The sequence below is a fragment of the Camelus dromedarius genome, chromosome 21 (assembly GCF_036321535.1).
Source record: "Camelus dromedarius isolate mCamDro1 chromosome 21, mCamDro1.pat, whole genome shotgun sequence".
Classification (NCBI taxonomy): domain Eukaryota; kingdom Metazoa; phylum Chordata; class Mammalia; order Artiodactyla; family Camelidae; genus Camelus; species Camelus dromedarius.
In genome coordinates this window covers 5,433,845-5,461,391 of record NC_087456.1, presented here as the reverse complement: position 1 = coordinate 5,461,391, position 27,547 = coordinate 5,433,845, and the positions used below count along the sequence as shown (strand labels likewise).

General features: G+C 42.0%; 1 long non-coding RNA gene across 2 annotated transcripts in view; it reads left to right on the top strand.

Moving 5' to 3' along the window:
- The window catches only part of LOC135318774 (uncharacterized), a 52,859-nt gene that overhangs the window by 6,145 nt on the left and 19,167 nt on the right, over positions 1 to 27,547 (top strand). The gene's annotated exons all lie outside the window — the stretch shown is intronic.

Here is a 27,547-nt window from a genome sequence, read left to right as displayed (position 1 = left end):
CACAGTGAGGTGGGGGTGGTCATGAGCTGTCTCCCACTGACCTCTGACTAACCAGGTTAGATCTTGGTGCTGCTTCCCCTGCTCTTGTGCTGGGTCGAGGCCTGCTGTTCAGGGCTTGGGGGGAGGAAGGAGGGGAGGGCAAAGTAGTTTAGGCAGGGGAGGGGCTTTGGGTTGCTTTTAGGGCTCTTCTGCTTTCCTGTCTCTGGCGGTGTGGGGGTGGCAGCCAAACTGGGTGGCATTCTTTACAATTTATGTAATATTGGATACATATATAAGGTTGAGTCATGCAGCCTAACAGTAAACACCCAAGAACCCACCATGAGGCACTGACTGACTTCAGAATAGATTATCTGGGAATCCTTTGCCACTGTCCACGTGGGTCAGGTCATGGTGCCCCTGTAAAACCTCCAACAAAACAAAGGTGGTTTTCTATTCTACAGCTTGTTATGTTTATAGGAGTGCAGAAGTGCTAACATCCTTAAAGGTCAGAGCCCCAAGAATAGGCTCTCCTGTCTATTTCAGGCTAAAGGCAACATTGTACAAAAGGTGCAGAGCTGGCAAGACTGAGCCTGGAAAACAGGGCACAGGGTTAAAGGAAAAGGAACAGATCTAACATGGAGTCTGGTGTGTTCTTTTCTACTATGGTGCCTTTTGGTGAGAGATAAGAGGTGTCTGGGTGGGTCCTCCTCTGCCCCAGGGTGGGGTTCAGGCAGGAACCCTGCCAGGTTCACTGTAACTTGGACCTGATCTCCCACAAAGTAACAATTATAGGTGATTAAAATGACCTGTCAAAGTCCCTTCAATTGCCTGTAAACTTTATTGGGGGGGGGGCAGGGGAGGTCTCATTGGCCAGTCAACAGTCTCTCGGGATGCAAGGGACCAGTGTCGTGGCGGGTTCCAAGGTGGCCAGGCCAGCACAGCTGCCTACTTGGCTCTCAAGCTCTGGGCTCCTAACATGGACACTTTTGAATCTCCTGTCCCTCTTCCTTCTGTCCCAGGGTGAATGGACACGGTCCCTGAACCCACCTGGGCTGAGCCCAGGCCAGGCACACAGCCCACAGCCTGCTGTCTATCCCCTGGGCTCAGTCGCTCCCCCCACCCCCTGCCGCTGCTGCATATCCGTGCGCCCAGTGCCTCCACCCTAGGGGTCCCGATCACCATCTGGGCCATCAACCACCCAAGGCCCACAGGCTAGTGATGGGCAACCAGGGACCACCCTGACCCACCGGCTTAGACAGGGCACAGAGCGCCAAGGATCAGGGTGCCCAGAATTGGAACCGCCTCCAGCCAGGCCAGCAGAGCCCTGTAGTGTCTGACACTAGCTGTACCGGATCCCTCGCTGGGGGCAGTCCTATAGTGACCGGAGCCCGGACTTCCCTGCCCCACCCGGGGGTGAGGGGTGAGGGGGTTCAGCTCCGGGTAGGGGTGCACTTGGAGAGGAGGGTATCCCGCCATGAGGAGGGACAGTCTGAGAAGTAAGGGGCTGGTTGGAGTGGAATTGACCAAGCTGAGGGGAGACAGTGGCCATTTCAGGATGTTGGTCCTGGTGAGGCATGAGGGGTGAGCTTGGGGTGTGCGGTCCATAGCTTAGTATCTAGTGGGGTGGGGAGTGGGGACTGGGACCTCAGTGTGAGAAGAAGCCCTGTCTTAGGGGTATGGTGGGAGATTGGGCCTGGCTGGTGGGGGGGCAGTAACTGGGTGGGAGGGCACTGCGAGTGGAGCTGAGTGGTGTGGGCTGACACGGGGCGAGTGGTGGTTCTGGCTTAGTTCCAGGACCTGGTTGGTGCCAGAGTGACGGCTTTAGTGATGGAGATCCGCCCCACCCGGCCCGACTTGCCAGGTCCTATACATGAGGAGCACTAGACAGAGGGTGAGGGCTGCCTGCCCAGAGGGAGGGGCGCGCATGTGCGGATGCGGGAGCCCACTCAGCTTGTGGAAGCCGGGCGGGAGCCGGGCTCTCCTGGGAGCAGCTCTGAGGAGGAAGGCGGACCGGGGACTGGGCCGCCGCTTGCCTTCGTCTCTGCCGCTGCCGCCGCCGGGCATGTAATGGGGCGCTGGTGGAGGCGTGCAGGTCGGGGAGCCGGCGGGTGAGGCCTGGGCTGCGCAGTTGGGCGTGCGTGAGGCCCGGGCCGCGTGCCCTTTCAGGACCCTGAGGCGGGTGCGGGCCACAGCCGTGGTTTGTGCCCCCCCCCCCCCCCCCCCCGTTAGTAGTGCCTGGAACCCGCGTCTGCTCTGCTGTTTACATTCGTGTTTGGAAAGCAGGGGTCCCCAGGCAAGTGGGAGGGCGCAGGGCGGCCCTGGAACACCTCCGACCGGCCTCAGGTCATGGCCTGCTCCCAGGAGGCGGGTGCGGTGCGTTCACGGGGCCGCGGGGGCCGCGGTGGGACGGGTTGCCCCATGCAAGCTCTGAATTTGTTCCGTATTCCCCCGCGGCTTGGGGCGGCCCTTGCTTTCCCATGTTCGCGGGGTGCAAGTCTCCCGGTCAGCCTGCTCCCGGGAGGCGGACGCGTTGCTGTCAGGGTGTGGCAGCGACGGGGAGACGGGTGTGCCCCTGGGAGCCTGTTAATTTGCTCCCATCTTCTCCGCGCCCTGTGCTGGAGGCGACTCTGCTGCCCCTCGTTTGCAGGACGCAGGTTACAGGTCAGCCGCTTTTGGGAGGCGGAAGCGTTGCGGGCAGTGTGCGGGGGGCGGCTTGAAATGGAAGCAAATCCCCGCGCTAGCACGGGGCAGTCCCAATCCCGCTGACCCTCCCGTCCCCCACAGCACCCCCCCCCCCGCCTTCCAGGGGCAGGCTGACCTGTAACCCGAGTCCCGCGAACCTGGGGCAGCAGACACGGAGGCCCGGATAGGCTGCGGGGGAGTTTGGAGCAACTCCGCAAGCTCCTATACAGCAGGAGCCCCAGCCCGAGGGTCAGCGCTTCCTGCGGGAGGAGGAGGGGCGCACACGCGTGGATGCGGGAGCCCACTCAGAGCTTGTGGAAGCCGCGCGGGAGCCGGGCGCTCCTGGGAGCGGCTCCCTAGGAGGAAGGCGGACCGGGGACTGGGCCGCTGCTTGCCTTCGTCTCCGCCGGGCAGGTAACGGGGCGCTGGTGGAGGCGTGCAGGTCGTGGAGCCGGCGGGTGAGGCCCGGGCCGCGGGTCCTGAAAGGACCCTGAGGCCGGTGCGGGCCACAGCCGTGATTTGTGGTCCCCCGCCCTCCTCCACGTTAGTAGTTCCTGGACCCCGTGTCTGCTCTGCTGTTTATATTCGTGTTTGGAAAGCAGGTCTCCCCCGTCAGGTGGGAGGGTGCAGGACGGCCCTGGAACACCTCCGACATCCTGGACTCTGGTCATACACTGTAATCCTAATCAGCGTAACTAAGGAAATGCCTTGACGAATGTCAGGGTACCACCACTGAACTTTTTGCTAATGCTTGAATGTGTTTCCATTTTATTGTCCGTGACTGAAAGGCCCTGCAACAAATGGGGCATATGATACTTAGGACATTCCTGCGCTAGGCAAGTTCATGAAGCAGGCAGGTAGGTGACGTCAGCCTTTCTTTAGTCCTACCATGGGTGCTTTTGAACACTGGTACAGCGTGGGGCTCTGTATTTTTGTCCATGTTTATTAACTGTTTAGTAGATCTTGGGCTCTGGCACGTTTCACTTTGATCACAGAGAATATCCAGGGTAAGATAAGGCCATTTCAGCCTAACCAAGTCATTGACATGAGCAGCTGCCCCAGCGCCTGAAAGTAAACCCCAGTAGAACCTTAGGCTGCTCTTCTTAAGACCTGGCATCTTCTAGTGGCACCAAGTATTGGCAGATAGTCTGTGGTGGAATCATTTTTCTTCTGTTGGAAGATGGTACCTAATGCTGGCCCGTGGAAGGTGCCATTCTGCGACTAAGTTATTGACACTCCCCAGGGAGTAAAATAGAGACTGCAGAGGGTTTCTCCATTAAGTTCAATGTATTCATTTAGTCTAGATTATATCTCTTCTATATATTCAGGAATTTGAAAATGCTCTTTCTAACTGAATCTAAGCTTGAGTAAACAGACAAATCCAGAATGTGGGATATTCTGCAAGACAACTTGCCTGGTTTCTTCAAAAGAGTCATCATAGTGAAAAACAAGTGATATTTTAAAAACACATGCTGGGGTCTAGACTAGATTTTAAAATATCAAAGATATGTAAGAATAGAATGCAATGTATGGAACTGGATTGAATCTTGGATGGGAGAAAAAAAATATGAAGGAGATTTTGGAAACACCTGGGGAAATTTGATTATGAACTGTTTATTAGATGACATTGAATTCAGGCTAATTTTCTCAGATGGACCAGCAGTACTGTGGTTGTTTGGGAGGATTTTTTTTCTCAGGGGAGCATGACAAGGTATTAGGGGCGAGGTGGTGTGACACCTGCAACTTTCAAATGGTTCCACAGAGAGAAAAGTTAGAGATCAAGCAAATGTGGCCAAAGGGAAACACTTTGTGGCTGTGGGTAAAGCGGAGGTGGATATTCACTGTGATGCTATTTCAGCTTTTCAGTAAGATTGACAGTTTTCAGAATAAAAACCAGAAAGAAAAGTTCAGTTCTTCTTGATAAAGTGTTTTATTGGTACTCTATGTTTGGACTGTACTTGCTTTTGTGATGTAAACAACTTTAAAACAAAAGCATTTTTGAAACCAAGAGCTCAATAATCGCCTTCTTTTGTGAACTAGCAGTTACAGGTGATACTTGCTTGGTATTAATACGTAAAATTAAAACTTGGGACATTAAAGAAAATAACGTGTCTAGAGCACACTGTTCTAGTACTTGGCTTGTGCTACTCAGTGTTATCCAACATTCTTCATGTCATGGAGCATATAGAAAATGGTAATACTTGTAAGGCCAGTGGGTGAAGCTGCTAATGCCCGAAGGCAACTGGCCCAGAAGCTCTGGCTGCCCTGAGATTAAAAGGCTCACTGTGTTGGCACACCCATGAGCCATCTGGGACACACAGGTGTGCCATGGCCCACAGGTTGGGAAACTCTGCTTCCATGCATAAAAGTTCTGAAGACTGTTATAAACATGACTTGAAAGATTTGCTTGAAAAAAGCTATCTAGTATATGTCCTACACACTGCGGGTTGATACTTAGAATACTGTGAGTGAGGTTTAGCTATCGCTGAGTGTTTGTGATAGCACTAAATAACAACGCTATGGCCTGTCTGTCTTACACCTTTCCATCTGTTGTGATGGATCTTGAGTTGTAAGAAAGTTAACAATGAGACCAACGCCTCTAGGAACATATGGAGCAAACTTAGGAGCTAATGTTCTATCTCTGCCTTTGTGATTCAGTCCAACTTAAATGTATCAAGATGAGGCAAGAAATGGATCTGAAAACAGAAGCCTAGAAAAGTTAACCCAGTTTAATCCAAACCTTTCTAGTGAGGTAATATTTCATGTTTAAAGCTCAGAATTCTGAAGTTCTATATATTTAATTTAAATTTATTTAAATTCCTGTATTAGGTTGCTTTAATGAAGAGGGAAGCATATTGGCTGGGCTTACAAGGATGGTCTCTTAACCCTCCTGATGCATCCAAATGGTCTGGGGAGCCTCTTAAAAACACGCAGGCATGGTCTTCATCCCCAAGAGATTCTGACTTGATTGGTCTGGCAGCCTATTTTTCAAACTCCCTTTGCCCAGGTGATTCTAATGTGCCACCAAATTCTAGAGCCTCGAATCAGAAGACGATAGTAAAAGCCAAGTGTAAAGTGCTTTGCAGGTATGAGATACTAGTCTTGGCACGTAACTGTGCTGCTTCCTTTCTGTCTTCTCCTGATTTCCCAACATGGCTAGCTCAGTCTATTTGGACCAGGCTTTTTTCTTCTGGAATCCCTGTGGCCTTATTCTTTCTATTGCTGGACAGGGACCCACATGCTTGTGGTTGGCAAAAAAGAGGTAACTGGAAAGCGTCTGCGTGAGTAGAGGAATGAGCGAGTGAGTGGGCTGCTGACTGAGAGTGTGCTTTCTGTCTAAAGCCAAATAATGCTGTTTTTGTGTCCTTTATTGGTCTAGATTAGTCATGCCTTTGCTTTCTCCCATTAACATGGGTATCTCAGAATTCTCTGCATGGACTGAATGTCTGTATTATGTGCAAGGTAGATACAGAAAACCAAGTAGTTGGACTATGGCTTAATTCCAGACTCATATTCTTTTTTCAGAAGACATATTTGATAGTCAAAATACAAATACTAAAGTAAGATGACTTATAGCCAAGGGTAAAATGGTGTCTTTAAATTGATGCTGAGATTTGCAGAATTCAGCTAGCATGATCCTAGAGAAATGAAAATCACACAGGTTCAAGCATCCTAATAATGGTGATGATGATAGTTAACACAGAGTGTTTACCAGCTGTCAGACCCTTAAAAAACAAAATACACATTCTTTTTGAGTGCACATGGAATATTCTCTAGGATAGATCACATATTCAGACAAAAAACAAGCCTCAACAAATTTAAGAGGATAGAAATTATCTCAAGGATCTTTTGTTACTACAATGGTATTAAAAAACTGAAAATCAACAGAAAGAGAAATGGGGAAAAACGATTCCATGGAGATTAAACAATATGCTACTAAAAAACAAATGGGTCAATGATGAACTCAAAGAGGAAATTAAAAAATACCTTGAGACAAATGACAATGAAAACACAACCACACAAATCTATGGGATGCAGCAAAAGCAATTCTAAAAGGGAAATTCATAGCAAAACAGGCCTTCCTCAAAAAACCAGAAAAGTCTCAAATAAGCAACTGAACCTGCCACCTAAAGAATTAGAAAAAGAACAAACAAAACCTAATGTTAGCAGAAGGAAGGAAATAATAAAGATCAGGGAGGAAATAAATAAATGGAGGTTTTTCAAAAATAGGAAAAAGTCAGTAAAACCAAGAGCTGATTTTTTGAAAGAGTAAACAAAACCAACAAACCTCTAGCTAGGCTCACCATGAAGAAAAGAGAGAGCACTCAAATAAGCAAAATAAGAAATGAAAGTGGAGTAATTACAACCAACACCACAGAAGTATAAAAAAACTATCAGAGAACACTGTGAACAATTGTATGCCAACAAATTGGACAACACAGAAGAAATGGACAAGTTTCTAGAAACATACAGTTCACCAAAAGTGAATCAAGAAGAAATAGATAATATGAACAAACTGAATCAAACACATAAAAAAGATCATACACCACAAAGGAGTTCTTCCCAGGGTCACAAGGGTGGTTCCACATATGTAAATCAATCAATGGATATACCACATCACCAAAAGAAAAGAGAAAAACCACATGATAATCTCAATAGATGCAGAAAACGCATTTAAAAAAAATTCAACATCCATTCATGGTAAAAACTCTTGCCAAAGTGGGTATAGAGGAAACATATCTCAACATCATAAAAACTTTTTATGACAAACCCACAGCCAACCCTCAATGGTGAAAAGCTGAAAGCCTTTCTGCTAAAATCTAGAAGAACATAAGGATGCCCACTCTCACCACCTCTATTCAACATACTATTGGAAGTCCTAGCCACAGCAATCAGACAGGAAAAAGAAATAACAGGTCTCCAGATTGGAAGGGAAGAGATAAAATTGCCATTATATGCAGATGACATGATACTATTTATAAAAAACCATTAAGACTGTTCAAAAACTACTAGAGCTGATAAATGAATTCAGCAAGGCAGCAGGATAAACATACAGAAATAGGTTGCATTTCTTTACACTAAATGAAATATCAGATAAGGAAAGTTAAAAATATTCCCTTTTAAAATTTCATTAAAAAAAAACTTAATAAAACTGACAAAGTTGTGCTGAACACTGGAATTTGACACAACATTGTAAAATGATTATAAATCAATAAAAAATGTTAAAAAAAAACTGACAAAGGAGGTGAAAGACTTATACATAGAAAACTATAAAACATTGATCAAGGAAATTAAAGAGGACTTAAAGAAATGGAAAGATACCCATGTTCTTAGATTGTAAGAATTAATATTGTTAAAATGACCACACTACCCAAAGCAATCAAATTACCCAGGACATTTTTCACATAAACAAAGCAAATCATCCTAAAATTTATATGGAATCACAAAAGACCCAGAATTGCCAAAGCATTACTGAAGAAAAAGACGAAGCTGGAGCAGTAACCCTCCCAGACTTCAGACAATACTGCAGAGCTACAATAATAAGAACAGTATGGTATTGGCACAAAAAAAAAGACATATGGACCAATGGAACAGAATTGAAAGCCCAGAAACAAAGCCACACACCGACAGTCAATTAATCTTTGAAAAAGGAGGCAAGAATATACAATGCAGAGAAGACAGTCTCTCCAATATGTGGTGCTGGGAAAACTGGATAAGCTACAGGTCAAAATGAAATTAGAACATACTCTAATACCATATACAAAAATAAACTGAAAGTGGATTAAGATTTAAACTTAAGCCAGGATACCTAGAAAAGAACATAGGCAAAACATTCTCTGACATAAATCATAACAATGTTTTCCCAGGTTAGTCTCCCAAAGCGATAGAAATAAAAGCAAAAATAAACAAATGAAACTTAATCAAACTTACAAGCTTTTGCACAGTGAAGAAAACCATAAATAAAACAGAAAGACAACCTATAGAATCAGAGAAAATATTTGCAAATAATGGGACCGACAAGAAATTAACTTTCAGAATTTACAAACAGCTCATACAACTCAGTAACAACCCCCACAAACAACCCAACCAAAAAATGGGCAGAAGACCTAAAGAGACATTTCTCCAATGAAGACATACAGAAGCTAATACGCACATGAAAAGATGTTCAATATCGCTAATTATCAGAGAAATGCAAATCAAAACTACATGAGGTGTCACCTCACACCAGTCAGAATGGCTATCATTAAAAAGTTCACAAACAATAAATGCTGGAGTGGGAGTGGAGAAAAAGGAACCCACCTACACTGTTGGTGGGAGTGTAGTTTGGTGCAGCCATTATGGAAAACAGTATGGAGATTTCTCAAAAAACTAAAAATAGACTTACCATGTGTTCCACTAATCCTACTCCTGGTTATATATCTGGAGGGAACTCTAATTCAAAAAGACACATGCACCCTGTTATTCACAGCAGCACTATTTACAATTACCAAGACATGGAAACAGCTAAATGTCCTTCGACAGATGACTGAATAAAGAAGCTGTGGCATATTTATACAATGGAATATCACTCGGCCATAAAAAAAAATAAAATAATGCCATTTGCAGCAACATAGATGGACTTGAAAATTGTTATTCTAAGTGAAGCATGCCAGAAAGAGAAAGATAAATACCATACATCACTCATATGTGGAATCTAAAAAAACAAAACAAAAAATAAGACACTAATGAACTTATCCACAAAACAGACAAAGACTCACAGACATAGAGAACAAACTTATGGTTACCAAGGAGAGAGGGGGTGTATATAAAATAAACAACAAGTTTCTACTGCATAGCACAGGGAACTATGTTCAACATCTGTAGAACCTATAATGAAAAAGAATATGAAAAGGAATATATGTATGTATATGTATGACTGAAACATTATGCTGTACGCCAGAAATTGACACATTATAAACTAACTATACTTCAATGATAAAAAAAAAGAACTTATGTGAAAGAGGCCAGATAGATGGTGAAGGATATCAGCTGTATAGGTCTGCCTGGCACGTCTAACACTCAGCTGTCTCTTCTACATGAAACCACAAAGTTTATGGATTCTCTAAGTATTCAAATGACTCACATCAATGAAGGTGGTAAATATGTCAGGCCAAAGCACCATCAGAAATGTCTTTGTCAGCAGGGAGCAGAAGTTGTATTAATTAAAATGTTCTGAGAAAGTACAGGGCACACTCCCAACGAACCATAAAACAATTTTAATCCTGAATAAGGATGTTCCCTCCTGGCATCTAATAATGTAGGAAATAAGAATCAAAAAGTTTGCAGCACTTCTAGAAGTAGGATCAGCGGACTCAGGCAGGATCCCTCAACCTAGGAACTGGGCATATTTTGATAGAAAGCCACCATTTTAATGAACTGAATCTTACTCAACCTTCTTTCCATGTTCAGAAAAGATTAGGAAAAGGTACAGAGTGAAAAGATTAGAAACAGATAAAATTTGGGTAGGAGAATGAAGGACTTGGGATACAGAGGAATAATCACTGACCCCAGAAGAGAAAAGTGTTATGGAATGGAGTGTGTTCGACCAATACAAGAATACTGGAATGAACTGAGACTGTTGCCCATGTGGGTCTGCGACCTCAGTCAGGGAAGAAATGATGATGTTGCGGAAAAATGCTTGGCGTTATAGCTCAGTTGTGACAGCAACCTGCATCTGGGCGAGAGACAAAGCAGCACTCAGACAGTTGGAGAACTCAGGTTTATTATGCCAGCAAGCCCAGAGGAGTTAACACTCCAAGCTGTGGACCCCATCTGTAGGTTTACACCGGCTTTTATAGGCTGCCAGTTTACACTTTGCAACATCATATGCAAATGGGGCATAACAAAAGTTGACTAATTAGGAACAAGCTTTGTAGAAATGGACCAATCAGGAGTGAGGGAGATAACCCATCAGAAGTGAGCTCAGGGAACCAATAGAATTTTAGGGGTAAGTAAGCCTTTTCAGAGGCAAAAAAGTGAGATAGAGCCTCTGGGCCAAGGAACCGGATGGTGCTGGCAGGAGAGTAGTGGCCCTGCTTCGGGGTCCTGTCAGTCTTTTTATGGGGCTTCCTGCCTCAATGACACTAGGATTTTCAGCCTAAGACCTAGAGAGTTCCTTTGTTTTAGGCTGATTTGGTGATTCACTGTGGAAACTTACTGTTTTTTGTACGGATTTTGAAAATGTAATAAAGCTGCTAGGACATTTCCTCACTATACCTTGTCCCATATACGACTAAGTACAAATCTTTGGATATAGTCGTGAGTTGACATCTTACCCATTGTCAAGAACTCCATCATTAACACTTCCAAGTATTAGTGAACAGATGCAACTTTCATCACTGGAAAGTGCGAGCTCAATAATCCAGGCTGAATAAACAGGAGGTAGCATCCTGTCCTCTGGACCGCACGTGCCTGATAAAGCATCCGTTTCAAATGATAAACTGTAGGTTCATCCTCCACACTGGAAAATGACTTGAGAGGAAAGAACTTGGGTTAAACTTCAGGGATTAAGTGTTAGTGCTCCTTAAAAAAAAAACAAAAAAACTTTCCTGAACTAGAAAAGAAAAGAGAAAAGCTACTTTTTGGCTTGTGGTGATGTGGAATAATAAGGTTGTGAGTATGAAAATACCCCCCCCCCAACTTTGAAGCTGAGGGAGCATTCTTATACATAGAATGGTCTCTGTTCGCACTGGTAGAATTGACCTTTGAGAGAGGAAAGAGAAGCTAGCTTCTGGCCAGAGACAGGCCCGAGTTTTCCTAGCTCTACCAGGAAGGAGCAAGAGCAGTAGGTCTGGCCCAACCACCTGTGTGCACCCTTGCTTAATACTCTGCAGAGCAGAACCCAGAAACTGGGAGCGTACGACAAACACATTAATTCGCATGTGTAACTCTGTCAATTAAAAGACCAATAAACAGGCAGCCTAACAGAACATTACGCTGTAGATTACTCTAATCGGCTTGACATGCTGATTTTTGAGCATTCTCAATTCGTTTATCAGAACAAAGTTTATTCTTTTTTAATTACTTTGCCAATTTACTGTTGCGTTCCATGGCTTTTGCAATATTTGCTTCTATATAGTTTTACATTGTGGGAAACACCCTACCACAATGAACACTGAACTGGTTATTGCAGACTGGTTTAATATGATCAAGATGACATGGACTGACTTTAACGTCGTTAGATAAAAAGTTGTGGTGGCAAAAGATGGATAGATTGATGTAAAATTGTTGTAAGGAAGAGTTTTGCCTGGATTCAATCTAAATACATATCAAAAATTGTAACATAGAATCTACTAGCTAAAAGTAATGAGCACAAAACTGCATTGATTTGGCCCAGGGTGGACAAACAGAACACCTGGCATGTTTGGCACCAGTGACACAGCTGGCATTGTTGGAAATGTTTCTGCAAAAGGTACAGATGCAGAAATGGGAGAACTGGTACTGACAGTGGGCAGAGCTGGCGATGCTGGCTCAGGTGTCATAACCTCAGCAGAAGTTGTGACAGTCCTGGGATCTCTTAGTACAAGGCACATGTTCATTTTGGCTTTGGCTGCGGGGAGATAAGAGCATTTTATAATTAGTAAATGTGCCATTTAAAAAAGAATTTTTCCCCCTCCATCCTTAAGGACATCCACCACCAACTGTTAAAGCTTGGTATATAGAACATTTTTGCAAATTAGAATTTCCCTGAGAAAGCCATAATTGATAAATACAGATTTCACAGAAGAGCCAATTAGATATTTTTGTTCTGATATAGATAAAATTTATGAATGGAATTTCCTCATGGGAGTTTTGTGGGAACTAAAGTTTAGATTCTTGGAAATAAAAATACACTTTGCATTTAAACCAAAATTTGTTGTCAAATTAGAGAGCTACTTATTTCTGAAATATGGTGAATATTTCCCAATTATATGAAATTTCCTGCAGGATCACACTTGAAGAAATGATACAGAATTGGAAACCTGTCTACAGAACAGGTTGGGAAAAGAAAAAAATGCTAGAATACATAATACGGAGAAATCATGATATTGCCACTTTGAAATACCAATGGGACTTGGCTCTAATTTCATCTAAAATGCTATAATTTGAGCTTGAATTAAAAATACAATATAGTATAATCTTTTGGGCAAAGACATTTAATATCAGAAAAAAGTTGAAAGCAACTGTGGCTGGAAATCACTGTTTTCTTCTATTTTTTTTTTTTTTTGGTAGCAAAAGTCTGTTCATATTATAGGAAAGCCAAAACTATCACCTAACTATAAAATAATAAAAACAAAGGTTTAAGAAGTGGGCTCTTAAATCTATATGCACAATCTCTTGAACACAGTAGATGTTTCATAAATTCTTGTTGAATAAATGAACTTATGGTCTCAGAAATATCAATATTCAGAACTTCTAAAAAATCAATAATTACCCTCCATTTTAATGACTAATTTTCTAGTAGGAAGAAACAAAGTGAATCAGGTCTCAGTTCTCCTTCAAGCCTCATCTTGACACATACATTTTAGCCAACTTCTCCCCAAGGGAAGCCATAGATGAGAAAGATTAGTTGGATGTCATCTACTCTATGTCCCCAAGTAAATCCAAAACTCTTCAGGATTTCCAATTTATCTTGAACTAAAATCAGCAAAATAAATCAGCATCCATTCATGATCAGTGCAATGCAGTGAATGTCTTATATGTGTTTTGAGACTTCGGGGAAACCACTAAAATAAGGGGTAATTATTTCTCACTGAATGTCAAGTTCTTGACCATTAAAAACATGGGGTCTTTGTTTTCAGATGGCTCTGCATATCGTCCCCATATTTAATTTTAAAAAACTTTAAAGTTATTTAAATATTTGATTCCAATTTCTCTTTTACTTCTACTTTGTTCCAACCTCACTTTGAACCTAATTAAACTAGTCTTATTATTCAGAACTTTGATTCTATCACTTTAGTTCATTTTTTTGACTGAAACAACTTCTGCTTGAAATGTTTCTGCTTAAAACGGATAAAATACCTTAATTTGTCAACAGTACTTTTGTGACACAGAGCAACTAAGACATAGAAGAGGACACAGAAGGCTTCCTGTTCTCTCCAGGCACAAAAATGGTAACAGATGCATCGGTTTCGATGAACAGGCTGGAAATGTCCACCCTGTACCTTTTCACTTGTTCTAAAATACAGTTTTGTGGCTGAAACTCAGATGAACGTTGCTTCTAATCAACAAATACCTTAAGAAAAACTATCAGTTTATTTTCATTTCATTGGAAATTTGTTAGGGGAGTAACAAATAGGGGTATTTCCAAGCCTTGACATTTGAGGGGTCTGCAAAAGTTTCTCTGAAAGATGAGGGTGAGGGTGAGTCATCCCCTGAGCCTCTACCTTCCTCAGGAATTAAATGAAAATTAAACATGAAAGATGCAGTCTGCTGCAGCAATGTGATTCCTCTAGCATTGTCCCAGCCACTGTCTATTTCTAAGCACATTGAACTTTCCAATTTATTGGCGTCTCATCTGATGTAAATAACCTTTTCCTTCTCTGGCTCCAAGACATCAGGATGTGCTTTCATTCCACCCTTCAAACAGTTGCTCCACATTCTGTCTCTCCGCTGCCCCCAGGGCAGCTTCTCTTCTCTGCACATGGCAACCTGGGATATATCTTTTCCCTAGGCTTAAAAAAATATGTTACGCTGGAGAAGTGGTGAACAAAAATACAGCATAGCCATCGGAAATAAAACCATTTGTAAATGTTAAACAAAAATTCAAGGGAAAATGATATATTAATGTTAAGAAGCGAGGACATTTTATATTTGGACATCATCTCCTTCCACCTCCCTGCAGTCTCCTGACGCATCAGCTACAAGTCCCTAACTAGACCCCAGCCTCAGTTCTGCTTTGGCATCATGAGCGTCAACTTGTGTGTTGAGTACGACACCAAGCTTGCTTGTGAGAAGAGACTGCTTTCCCTTCCTAGCCCCAATCCAAAAGGCTATGTGCTGACGATCCGGATGCAGTGACATGACTATAACATGACCCACTCCTGTTAGTCCGCTAGAAGCGGGAAAAGAGAGACAGGCAGGTACAAATTAGGCAGAATTTTTTTGAAGGGGGAAACAAAAGTAGGTCTCCATGGAGGCTGTTAGGCTACTGTTCCCTTGCAGTTTAAAAGTGAGCTTATTTTTGTGATTTTGTGGTTTAGAACTTGCAAGGCAATCAAGACATAAGCTGTAACCTATTCTCCAAAACTGTTGTGCTGGTATCTGTCATTTGGTTATATAAATTAATAATTCATTGAAGCCTGGGTACATTTACTTTTTAAAAAATGTTTTCATATGAGAAAATTTAAACCATACAGAAGAATAAATAGACTAGAACACTGAGTTCTCAGGTTTCCATTACCTAGACTTAATGACGATTAACATTTTGCCAATTTTGTTTCATATTTCCCCCGCCATCCACTCACACACTTTCCCCCCTTCCCTTTTCTGGAGTATTTTAAAGAAAATTCAAAATGTTATTTCACCTTAAAATACTTCAATATTCATTCCTAACAAATAAGGGCAATTTTATGAACACAGTGACCAAAAATAACTATTTCTTAAATATCATCTAACTCCTATCTTCTCAGAGTCCCCTGCTGTCTCAAGGGTGTGTTTATGTAGTTTGTTCGAATCAGGATCCAAACAAGGTCCTAATTATATCTTTTAAGTTTATTTTATTCTCTTCTTTCCATTTCACTGATTAGTGGGATAAACCAGGTCAGTTTTCCTTAGAATGTCTTACATTGTGAGTCTGACCAATCACTTCCCAGGATCTTCTATCCCAGTGTCTCCTGTAAACCAGTGTCTCCTGTAAACCAGTGTTTAGAGCTCTAGGCTTGATTGGACTCAGGTTAGAGTTTTGGGAGCATTTCATAGTTGGCGCTGTGTCATTACTTCCTATTGCATCATGTTATGGGGCATATAATATCTTGTGTTCCCTCTTTTAGTGATGCTAAGACTGATCCGTGAGTTCAAGTGTATATACTCTTGATTCTTAAGATGATATTAATCTATTCCCAAGCTTCTTTTCACATACGGATATATCATTACCTTGTATAATTTCCAGAGAGTACTTCAATTGTTAACAAAAATTCTTTGATAGTCATTTATTAGAGAACTGTTAATGGACAATATCAACCTTCCATGTACATACACACACACACACACACACACACACAGAATTTTTCCATAGCATACTTTACATGTTTTACTTGCCTATACATTGTTGGAGGCTAAATCTAAATTATAACATGCTTCGTGCATCCAAATGCACAGGCCATTTCCAGATTGACTAATAGATTAGATCACTGATCAGTTAGCAGTTGCAGTAATCAGAGTACATATATGTAGCCTGGTTAATTTCAGTCATCTTTGCAACCAAGGTGGGTCAGCTATTCATTTATATTTAACTAGTCAGTAGGTCCAGTTGTTTCAGGAATGCCAATGGCTAAGTTAATTTAACTATCCCATTGTTTAGAAATTCATCATTGTGACTCAAATGTTTGATAACTCCAATGTGGTAGATATTACATGACTTGCTTCTTTTTCTCACATCATTGAGAAAGAAATAGAATAAATGGAAATATAGCAAAATATTTAGAAGTACTTAAATGAGAGAATAATTCTAAAATACAAACATTCAGATTGAAAGCCTGGGAAAAATGGCATACTAAATGTGATTGTTTTTAGTAGATTGTTACAGAATAAATACAATCGGAGTTATACGCAATCATATATTTAACAGACATTTCAAATGTCTTAAAATTTTTAATTCTTTTCCATTTTTTGGTCTGCTTGAAAATGAAAGTTGGTATCACTGGTCTAGAACTAATGAATATAAAATAGTATAAACACTTTTAAAGAATAAAACATTCTAGTTTTTGTGAAACCTTAATTAAGAAAGCGTCTTAGTTCTGTACAAAGTTTGAGGTTTCACTTCCTCTGTTTCACTTGATCATTACTACAACCCTGTGGGGGAGGATATTTGAACAGAGGAGAAAGCTGACATGGAAAGAGATCAAATGTCTTAAGCAGGGCCACACAACCAATAAAGGACAAAGCCAGTAATCAGGATCCCTACTAAACCCAACGTGGACTTAACTGCATTCTGCTCTAGAGAGAAAATATGTAACTTACTTTCACCTGTGGAGCTACAGTTACTCTGAAGCCCAGGCCTGTGCCAAGTGTTGTGGAGGCTTCCAGTTTGAGCTCCACCTGCTTCAGGGGTCCCATAAGTTTTGGTGTCAAAACCTTCCATGATCTATTTTCTGTTAACCTGACAGAGAACATTTGGTTACCTTCATAATCCCATCTCTCATGGGCCTCTCCCATCTAAAACCCTCTTCCTCCATTTTTTCACTCACAGGAAGCTGGATTTTCACATAGTTTCCTCTTCCTTTTCTTTCTTTTATGAGAACAGAAAAAAGTTGGAGAGGAATAGGTAACAAGGCTTTTGTCAAATATTCATAAGATCCTCTAGTGAGGTATTTTCCCCCTCAACCTTCAACCCAATATGAAAGTTTTCCCAGGCAACCTTTTTTTAAGTTCATTTCCTTCTTTCTCCTGGTAAATATCCAGCCTGTGTTGGGAAAAAATGTCTTTATTAAGCATCACTAGTTTTTGACATGACTTCTTCCATTGACTCAATTAGAAAAACATTTAAATTAGAAACCATTCTAGTTAATTTCATATTTAAATAGAGACATTTTTTTCTTATGTTTTTATAAGACTATGACCATTAAAGGTGAGAAATAGTACTTTCTCATTGACAAGTATCCCATTTTGGGGTCTTTTCACTGGTTATGGAGAAGGTATATGGTGCTTTTGAGACAATTGCTAAAGTAAAATCAGGGAAATTTCAAGAAATGAGAATTACTGAGTCCAAAGAAGACACTGTGACAGACCATCTCTTCAAAGCTCTATGGTTTGTAATCATTGTAAAAAAGATCTGGCCAGTCTTTATATCTACATTAAAAAAAAGTGAAATATATTTAAATTACAACAAAAATAATCAAAGACATAAGGAAAGAACTTAAGAGAAATTGTTTAAATATCAGAGCATGATTGTAAGAAACTCTTGGAATCTTTAAGAACAACAAAAACAAACATCAATCATTGGTCTTTGTTTACTAGAAGACCAGGAGATGAGCTTGGAGGCTTGCTGGAAAACCAAGTCTGATTGGTGCAGCCACTATGGAGGACAGTATGGAGGTTCCTTAAAAAACTAAAAATAAACCTACCATATGATCCAACAGTCCTACTCCTGGCCATATATCTGGAGGAAAATATAATTTAAAAAGACACATGCAACCCAGTGTTCACAGCAGCACTATTTACAATAGCCAAGACAAGGAAACAACCCAAATGTCCATCAACAGAGGACTGAATAAAGAAACTGTGATATACACACACAGAATGGAATACCACTCAGCCATAAAAAAGAATGAAATAATGCCATTTGCAGCCACATGGATAGAACTGGAGATTGTCATTCTAAGTGAAGTAAGCCAGAAAGAAAGAAAAATACCATATGATGTCACTTATATGTGGAATCTTAAAAAAAAAAGGACACAAATGAACTTATCTACAAAACAGAAACAGACTCACTAACATAGAAAACAAACTGGTGGTTACCAGGGTGTAGAGAAGGTAGGAAAGGATAAATTGGGAGTTTGAAAGTTTCACCTTTTTGGCGGTAATGGAGATGTTGGCTATCTTGATTGTGGTAGTGGTTTCATTGGTGTATATATCTATCAAAATTCATCTAATTGTGCATCTGAAATATGTGTGCTTTACTGCACAGTAATAATACCACAATAAAGGTGTTAAGAAAGAAAGATAACCAGGTCTGCATTTTCCCCTTCCTGGACCCAGGAGAGTCTTTGCTTTTCAGAGTCCTGCTGATTAGGTCTACTCCCACAATAGGTCTGAGATCTTTTTTTTTTTTTTTAATCATCTGACTCTAAACTTGGGCCATTTCTCCTTTCCTTTTCCTCCTCTCAACCTCCATCTTTACAATAACAGACTGCATTCAGTAATTGCTGTCTTTTGTAATTGTTCTAGTTCCAAATTGCCTGATTAGGGGAGAGACCCAGCTGTCCATCAGAATGGTGCAGAGTGACTGAAGCAGCCGTCCCTGAGCTGGAGAAAGTTAATTGCACTTTCTGAGGCTCTCCCAGTAGGAGAGGGCTAGGAAGGGAATCCCTGCTAGCGCTGTTTTTTTCTGAGCATGTCCATTTGTAACCTGGAAAAAAAATGTAGTAAACAGCATGTTAATTAGATTTACAGATGAAATTAAATCAAGAAGTACTGGAAACACCAGTGAATAAAGAGAAATGCTACACAGGGTTTCTGAAGTTAAAAATATGGAAAGGATCAAACAAAATGAGAATTAAGACAGATAGGTGTAACCCCAATGCTTTGGAGGGAAAAAACAAGCTATAAAAGTAAGTAGCAAGAGGGAAATATCCAGAAAGCAGTAATGCCAGAGAGACCAAGAGAGAGTGGACAACAAATTAGACATGTTTGCAATATGCCGGGGAAGATAGTGTGATTTGGGGCTGTGTGTGTAGAGACTTCACATCAGGAGGGAGAGGTGGAGTAATTTAGTGCATTTGGCAGAAACATACCTGCAATATTGCCTTCAGGTCTGTGTGTCCTGGGAGCAGACAGATACAGAGGAACCAGAGGGAGCATAAAGCAACAACAGTGATTAACAAGCAATAGGCTGATTTGTAAGGAAAATGGACTGTGTGATTTGGCTTAAAACAAGAATGGAGCATTTAATTTTAAGGGTGTTTTCCTGTTCTTTTACCCATGAGTCAAGAATTATTAAAAGGTAACTAGCATGAATGTATATATTGTAGTTCAAAAATGCAGGACTGACATTTGCAAGAAGGAAAGCTTCCTGGGACTAATAGCTATGGGTTTATTAAAATATCTTTTTAGGAGAGTAAAAGGAGGGCCAGGGCTGGGAAAATATGAGTTACATTGTTATCATACTCTTCATTCCAAAGCTATTAGATTTACCCTGGCCTTGACCCTTCCACATGGAAGGATTAAGTGAAACTATTTATCTGTCAGAACCCCAGAAAATCTCCCCAGATGCCTGTTTCTCTGCAAAGTCCCACTCAGAGGTGATCGTTTTTCAATTTAGTTTTAGTATACTCCCTGTGTAAGTGCTTGTGGCAGATGGCTTATCTTTTCCACCCTTTGGGGTGCTCTGGTATGTGCACAGGCAGTGACCAAAAGCAACACTTGATCTACCACATTCTCTATGCGTGGCTGCAGGCTGTCACTTTGTCTGATGATTGGCTTCTGAAGGCAAAGGAAGGGTGAATCTAATTTTTTTTTAAATCTCAAAATGATAGCTGGAGAAGCAGCATTTTGCACTAGCTAATGAGGCTAATTTGTTCTTAAAATACAAGTTACTGTGCTTCTTAAATTAAAATTCACTTCTGATGTAAATACAGAAGATGTAAATACAGAGAAGAGATGTGTGCTGTATTTTTTATTTTGCAATTTGGAGCCCATTCTAAGAGGACTGTTAGAAAATGGATTTTATTCTCTAAATTTAAGGAGATCTTTACTTCCTGGCTTCAAATACATGGAAGGACAATGAATAGCATTACTTTTACAAAAAAGAGAAGAAGGTGGGATGACTTCTTCCTGGCTAGAGTTTGTAAAACGCATTGTCTTGGAGATTATTTCCTGAATCCTTATGATTTTTAAGTTTCTCATTTGGAAAATGAGCATGGGGAATATATTGTTTCCAAAGTGAGCAAAGAGTCCACTGACAAACCTTTATTAACATTTAGTTATTTAATTAAATCTGTGAGTGAGGACATTCTTATTCCTAAATCAAGGAGTTTCCCTTTTTCTGTTCACTGGTGGTGAGGAAGTGATTGTTCTCATGTGGTCTTGCTGTTGAAGGTTTTCTTACTCTTTTCATTCTGAATGTTACAGAGAGCAGAGCAGAGCCTTCAGTAAACTAAAGCAAACAATGAAAGGAAAGACCTTAAAAATAAATGACATTTATTTCCTAAATACTGTTTGATTAGCTATTTAAAATAGCAGTTTGGACCACATTCGACAGAAAAACATGCTGTCTTAATGGTGCAATAACAGTTAATGCATAAACTAACAAATTACACAGAGCAATTATCTAAGGCATTGTTTAATACCTAGTTTATCTAAAGGATTTCTGCTACCTTTCTACTCCAGTTTTTGCTTCTGAACTTTGGATTTTTTGGCACATAACTGAGGAATTAGCTGCCCTTGTCTCATCCTATTTTAAGTTCAGATTCTGGAACCAGGAAAAATCTATGTTATTTATACTACTTAATTTATGAATTATGTCTGAATGTGTCTGTAACAGATAAACTTTGCCCTAGCTTGATACCAATGATTTGCTTTAAAACAAAACTGTTACTCAGAGGAACTTAAATTGCTGTTAACTGGCCAAACTTTGCCCTCATAACAGACCAGATGCAAGGCACCACAGCTTTAAGAATATGAGCACTCAGTAAAGATTTATGTTTTTTCCCTTTCCATCTAGATTTGGCAATGTTTCTCTAAAACTTGCTTCCTTCCTATGCTTTTTCTTCTTTACTTTACCACTGTTGAAAAATTTGGTGTAGCAAATGGTTGTGAAAATTGGAGGAAGAGTTTGCCAGATTAAAGGAAGGAAAGATCTGTGTGTGGTTCCTGGCATGCAGTACAAGTCGCTAACACGCCAGACATGTTTTCATCACCAAATGCAAATGCTTTACCATGGCCCCCATGGCCCTGCCTGATCTGGTTCCTTTCTACACCTCCAGCTGTGTGCTGTACCACTCTCCTCCTACTTCAGCCACACTGGAATGCTTTCTCTGACTTGAAGAGCATGTTCTTTTCTACCCCCAGAGACTTTCCACCTGCTGTCCCTTCATCCTGGAAGCCCATTCCCCTGACCCTTAAGTGGCTGGCTCTCTCTTCTTTTAGGTCTCAAATGTCACTGCTTCCTAGAGGACTTCCCCACGTCCTCCAGCTTAAATAGCCCTGTGCTGCCGCCTTTTCTATAACCTACTCTCTGTCCTATCGCCCGGACCGCCCTGCCCCCTTTCCTTCCTCGTCCTCTACCTCTTCCTCCTTTTTCTCCGTAGTACTTTACCCACAGTGTCTTGGTTGTTTAGTGACTGTCTATTGGCTGTTTCCTCCCCTAGTATGCATGTTCCATGAGAGCAAAGCATGAGAGCAGTGCTGAGAACAATACTTGGCCCATGAAGATGGGCCAATAGTTCTTAAATATTGGATAAGATTTTACAGAAACATCTCATTACACATTTTCCAAACATTTCTACTTGTATAAGTGGAGGAGGAAGGAGACATTAAAAATAATCGTCTTAGAATACACTCAGTCATGTCTCCTAACCAAGCGACACCACACTATCAGGGCATCATAAATGCTGCCAGCTTCAGCAAGCTCAGCTGAATGTGTGTGTGGATGCTAAGGTACCACCATCAGAAAAGCAACAAATCAATAGGTTGAATTCTTGTAGGTGCAAAGGAAATTGGAAGGCTGACAAAAGGATACAGGCCAGAAGGTCACTGAGGTCAAGATCTCAGGATTCTTCATTTCAGTGATTCTTTTTGACCTTTGAAAAGTGTTGTAGGACATAGAACACATCCACAGCCTATGAAATGGGCTGAATACAATGGAATATGGTCATGATGGATTCCAGGGAAAGGTCAGTAGGAAGGATGTGAAGTTGGTTCTATTCTCAGCTGAAGAGAGTTACCAGCACAAGGCATCTGGCATTGCCCCTTCCCATTCCCAGATAACAGAAGTCTGACATGAGGAATACACCCATGGACACAAAGGAAAGAATCCAGGCCTGCTTCAAGGGCATGTCAAACAGAAAACAAAAGCTCAACTTCCCAAGTACTCGTAAAGACTCCTGATCAGCCATGCCACGGTTCTAGGGGAAGCAAGGAAATCTCTCCATGGGTCATTGCCACAGTGCACAGGGACAGTCTGCCCATGAGGCAACAATAACTAAACACCCTTTCTAAGCAGCAGGTATCATCTAAGTGCTATGTATTTATTAACTTACTAAATCTCCACCACAATGCTGTGAAATATATACTGTCATTCTTCCCATTTTTATAGATGGAGGAGACCAAGACATGGAAAAGGGAAGCAATTTGCCTGAAATTAATCATCTAGTAAGCAGCAAAGCCATGTTTGAACTTGGACAGGTTGGCTCCAGGGCCCGTGGAGACTGAGAACTCTCAAGCTCTCTGATATGCGGTCTTGGTTTTGAGGAGGGTTTTTTTTTTTTTTTTTTTTCATCCCTCTCAGGTATCTCCTCTTATCCCAGTAAGCAGGAAAGCCAGAGCCAGACATTAACAACTAACTGAAGGCTAGTGGTACTTTATAATACCTGAGAAACATGAGAGAAAGAATGTGTAGTGACCCAGCTGTACTCAGCCCCCTCCAAAGGGGTTTGATGGGCAGGAGGCCCGCTTCCTTCTGCAAGTGCCACCACGTTATGGGTAGGGAAGAACGGAGAGCATTTATGACTTTCTGACCAGGGCCCACTCGACTTTCTCCTTTGCTGCACTCCAAATGATGCTTGATGTGGCAGTTGTCTCCCAGGGCCTGCACCAACCGGGAGAGGCAGCATAGCAGAGTGGAAAGGACTTGGACCCTGGCAGAGGCAGTCCTGAATTTAAATCCAGGCTCTGCCACTTTTTAGCTGCATGACGGCTGGCAAATTGCTTAACCTCTCTAGGCCTCTGTTTTCTCATCCACAAGAGGAGCTTAGTAATACTCACTTTCCAGAGCTATTGTGAACCTTATGAATGAATTAAAACCTGTGAAAATGTCTAGCACATGGAAGGCACTCAGTAAGCATTAGCTGTCTCTCTGGAAATGAGACCAAATCCTTATCTGTAGACTGTTGCAATTACGTTTCAGATCTTCCATGATGCCCAAGTGAGTTTCTCAGCAGAGGCTATGGAACTCAACAAATTAGTTTACTTTTTCTGTATGTGTGATAGAAATGCAGAGCATTGAGCACAACTTGAATTCTAGGTCAAGGAAGTTCACACTAGTTTTATTATTGAAGACAGAGACCTGTGTTTGGTGGTAGAGGGATTTGATGAGAAGCAATGAAAAGCAATGTTTACCCTGCTGGCAGCAGGAGAGTTAAGGCAATTAAACTGGATTTTACCCCTTCAGAGTCCAACACTTGTTCCTCTAAGTACAGTGAGTTACAGAGATAGCACATCATGTACCAATAATGAAAATAACTCTGTGAACAGCACAGAAGTAAGTTGGGGCTACTTCCACCCACACAGAGATGAATTTTATGTGCAGAAGCCCAGTGGAATATAAATGAACTGCTGTATATGAGAAAAGAAACAAAAGGCTGAGACTCTAGAATATATCTCAAGAAGAAGCCTGCATTCGTTTCCTCTATCTCCGCAAAGTAAGATCGTGGACACAGACTTCCCTTCTTGCAGGGATATAGCTGGTTGTAATAAAATGTCATGCACAGTGTGAGGGAGAGCTTGCATTTGGAGGCACTCGGTCTCAAGAGCCCCTGGTTCTCATCGCAAACTCTCTAGATGCTCTTCTATGTGCCCTTATTCAGGGTATGCTTTACTGGCAGCAGGTGTCTGTTCACTTTGATAAACGTCAGCTTCTTAACATCACTTTGGAGAGGGAAGGGTGACAGGCACCATCGTGCCCTTGCTGAACTGAAGGCCTTTCCACAGTGCATGCAGGAGGGCAAGCGGTGTACTCATGTTAGAGCCGCGTGGCTGGAGCTGGCCTGGTCTGCTCTTCTCTTGTCAGTGAAGGGCGACTCGGCATCAGGAGACATGCTCCAGATGTCCTGCCATCACCTGACTGATGCAGACTCTAGGGAGCCCCCAGCCTCTCAAGATGCACAAGGAGACAGGAAGCCCAAGGCTTCCGAGTGGTGCCCGAGGGGCTTCTGAAGTGCACTAATGCACTAATTGAGTGTTACTGTTCTGCCGTCTGTCACGCTGCTTCCACCCCTGCCCATTCCTCTTTTCTTAGTTGCTTGCTTTCTGAAGCCTCACTTAATCAAATATACTACTCGAATGAGTGTTGAATCACACAACATGCCCAGGGTCATTTTGCAATTGAATTACAGCTTTTGTTTGAAAACATTCAATAAAAAATTTTCCCCGAAGGCCAAGTCTCAAGGAATAACTCATTAAATATTGCTGTTCATAAAAATAAATGGCCAGTAAAGGTGACCATTGTTATACCATCTATTTGCAATTGGCATGGCTGCCTGAAACTTCTGATTTTTTCCAAACTAAAATTTTCTCTGTGCAGGGCCCCTTAGGTGGTATTTGCATTGAGTGGAATGATTTTTGTTTTCAAAGAAGGAAATTTTATAAATTGTGCTTCACTTTTATTTCAGCTTGAGCTGTTTTCTCCTGGGAAAACAGCTTGTTGCTTGGCAAAAATGGATGTGAAGCATTGGCAAAAACGAAAGGCCACTTTTATTGCAAAGAAAACTGCCTTTTGCTTTCGCCAAATAAAGCAAAAACGTATGAAGCAAGACCACAGATATTTATTTCCCTGTTTGCAAACCCTGTGAAAACATGATTTTTCACCAGTGGTGAGAATATTTTTCCCACACCACTCTTCCCATTTCTAAAAATTATGGTTTCAATGGTAAAAGTCATAATTTACACCTACAACACCTCATGACTGTAATCAAATATCATGAATATTGTTATTAAATATATTGAAGATCTATTCCATCAAGTGAAATATTGGAGGACATACAGCCCTTACCCAGTGAGATTAGGTTCTGAGCGACAGGGGACCACTGATGTTGAGCAAGAAGGCTTGAAAAGGGAAAGTATTTGGGTTGAATTTGGATTTAATGTAGAGGATGTAACTGAATAAAGACTTAGGAGAACAGCAGTGAAAGAGAAGACAAGTGTGGTAATAATATCACATGGCCGAAAGGGTGCTGAAATAGCATCAGGAGAACTGGATGCCAGTCCTGAGCGCACGGGTAACTGGCTGTGCGACCTTTATCAGCTCAGTCTGCTGGGCTCTCAGACTCCACTTGTGAAAGTGATAGAATTCAAGGAAATGACCAGATTTCTTTCAGATCTACATATTTGCCAAAACCAGACTGGAAGTGCATTTGTAAAACATAAAAATTGTCAATATCATGGAATCTCCACTAATTGATTCTTGATTCCAAAATAACCCATGAAACCATGTGTCTTTGTGGTGTCTTTAATGATTTATGTGAAGGTATTCACGTAACAAAGTTAATTGGGAATTTCTTTGTGTTCATGGCTGCCCCTAATCTGCTTTTCCTCATGCCTACACTAAGTCCTTCCTGTGGTAATTAAGCTAATTTCTTCCCATTTTCCACAGTGAAGTAGTAAACATTCATTCACCTTTTTAAAATGTTATTAAAACACAATGCTCTGGAAAGAAAGTTTGTAATGCTCCATCAATGCACCTTGGTATGAACTTCGTAGAAAATATAACCTATCTATAAGTATAACTTTAAAATTGTACAACATAATAATGCACTTTAAATACAAAGTACATGTATAAACATACTTTATGTAAAGATATAAATAGGAAGTAACTTAAAATATTTATACATAAGTATTTTAAAATTAAATTATATATCATATATAAATTTAAATAAAATATTTTTTTCCAGAAAAGGATTTTTTTTATTCAAGTAACTGCAAATAGGAAACCAGAAGGGGGACCCAGGCTAGGACAGATAATGGCTACCTCCTTCCTGACAGAACAGGTGGAGAAGGTGGTCCCTGCACCTGACGGTCAAAACAGGCCCCCTTCCTTTCTCTGCTGCAGCATACTAGGGGCAGGGCCGCACCTTCCCTGGGACTGGGGTAGTCGGTAACCCAGCCTGCTTTGCCCCAGGCCCCTTCCTCCAAGAGCATCTTGGAGGAGGGGAATGTAGGCAGAACAGGAGGCAATGAGGATGAACGTTTAGCGCTGGTAGCAGCAGCAATGATGGATGCCTAAGAATGAAACTGAACAAAAAACAGCACAACTGTCCAGAGGTATTTTGTGACCAGAGGAAAGATGAAACCAGAACCTTGGGGGGTGAGGAGGAGCAGAAGGGTGGGAGTGGGCAAGGCTAGCTCCTTGTTACTAGCGCCCCATGTAAGGGAAAGGGAAACAGGCCAAGAGTGGAAGCAGATGGGGATGAGGAGTGGCTCCAGCCCACCTTAAGTGGTTGCCACAGGAAACCCAGGCCCCTGGGCCTCCCCGGATAAAGGTGGCTTTGCATCTCCATCACTGCAGTAGACTCCAGGGTGAGGGCAAGGTGGACTAGAACCTGCTTAGGGCGAGTAGGGGGCTTAGACCCCTCCTGCCCTCCTTCCTGTGCTCCCAAGTGAGCTGCCCAACCTAGTGCAAGGACTAGGTAAGGTGGGGAAGGAAAATGGGTGTCAGCGACACCTGCTGCTGCTGATACAGTGCGAGTGGGCCATGTCAGAAGGAGATGGGGCTTGGGCCCTTTTTTGGCCAGGGGAGCCCTCCCAAGCCCCTTAATGGGAAGCCAGGGGTAAGAGTCAGGGATCAGAAGGGACCCCCCAGACCAAGAACCCAGCCAGCAATGTTCCCACCGCTGGGGGAGTGGGGATCAGCAAAGCAGGGAGCGGTGACGTGGGAAGTCAGCTTTGTCCAGAGGGCAGGTGTGGCGTGTGGATGAGAGGGGTCTCTGGGAATTGAAATCAAAGGAAAACTGCTTCCCACTCGGCCCGGAGGCCCTGCAGCGGCCGGTGTGGGTGT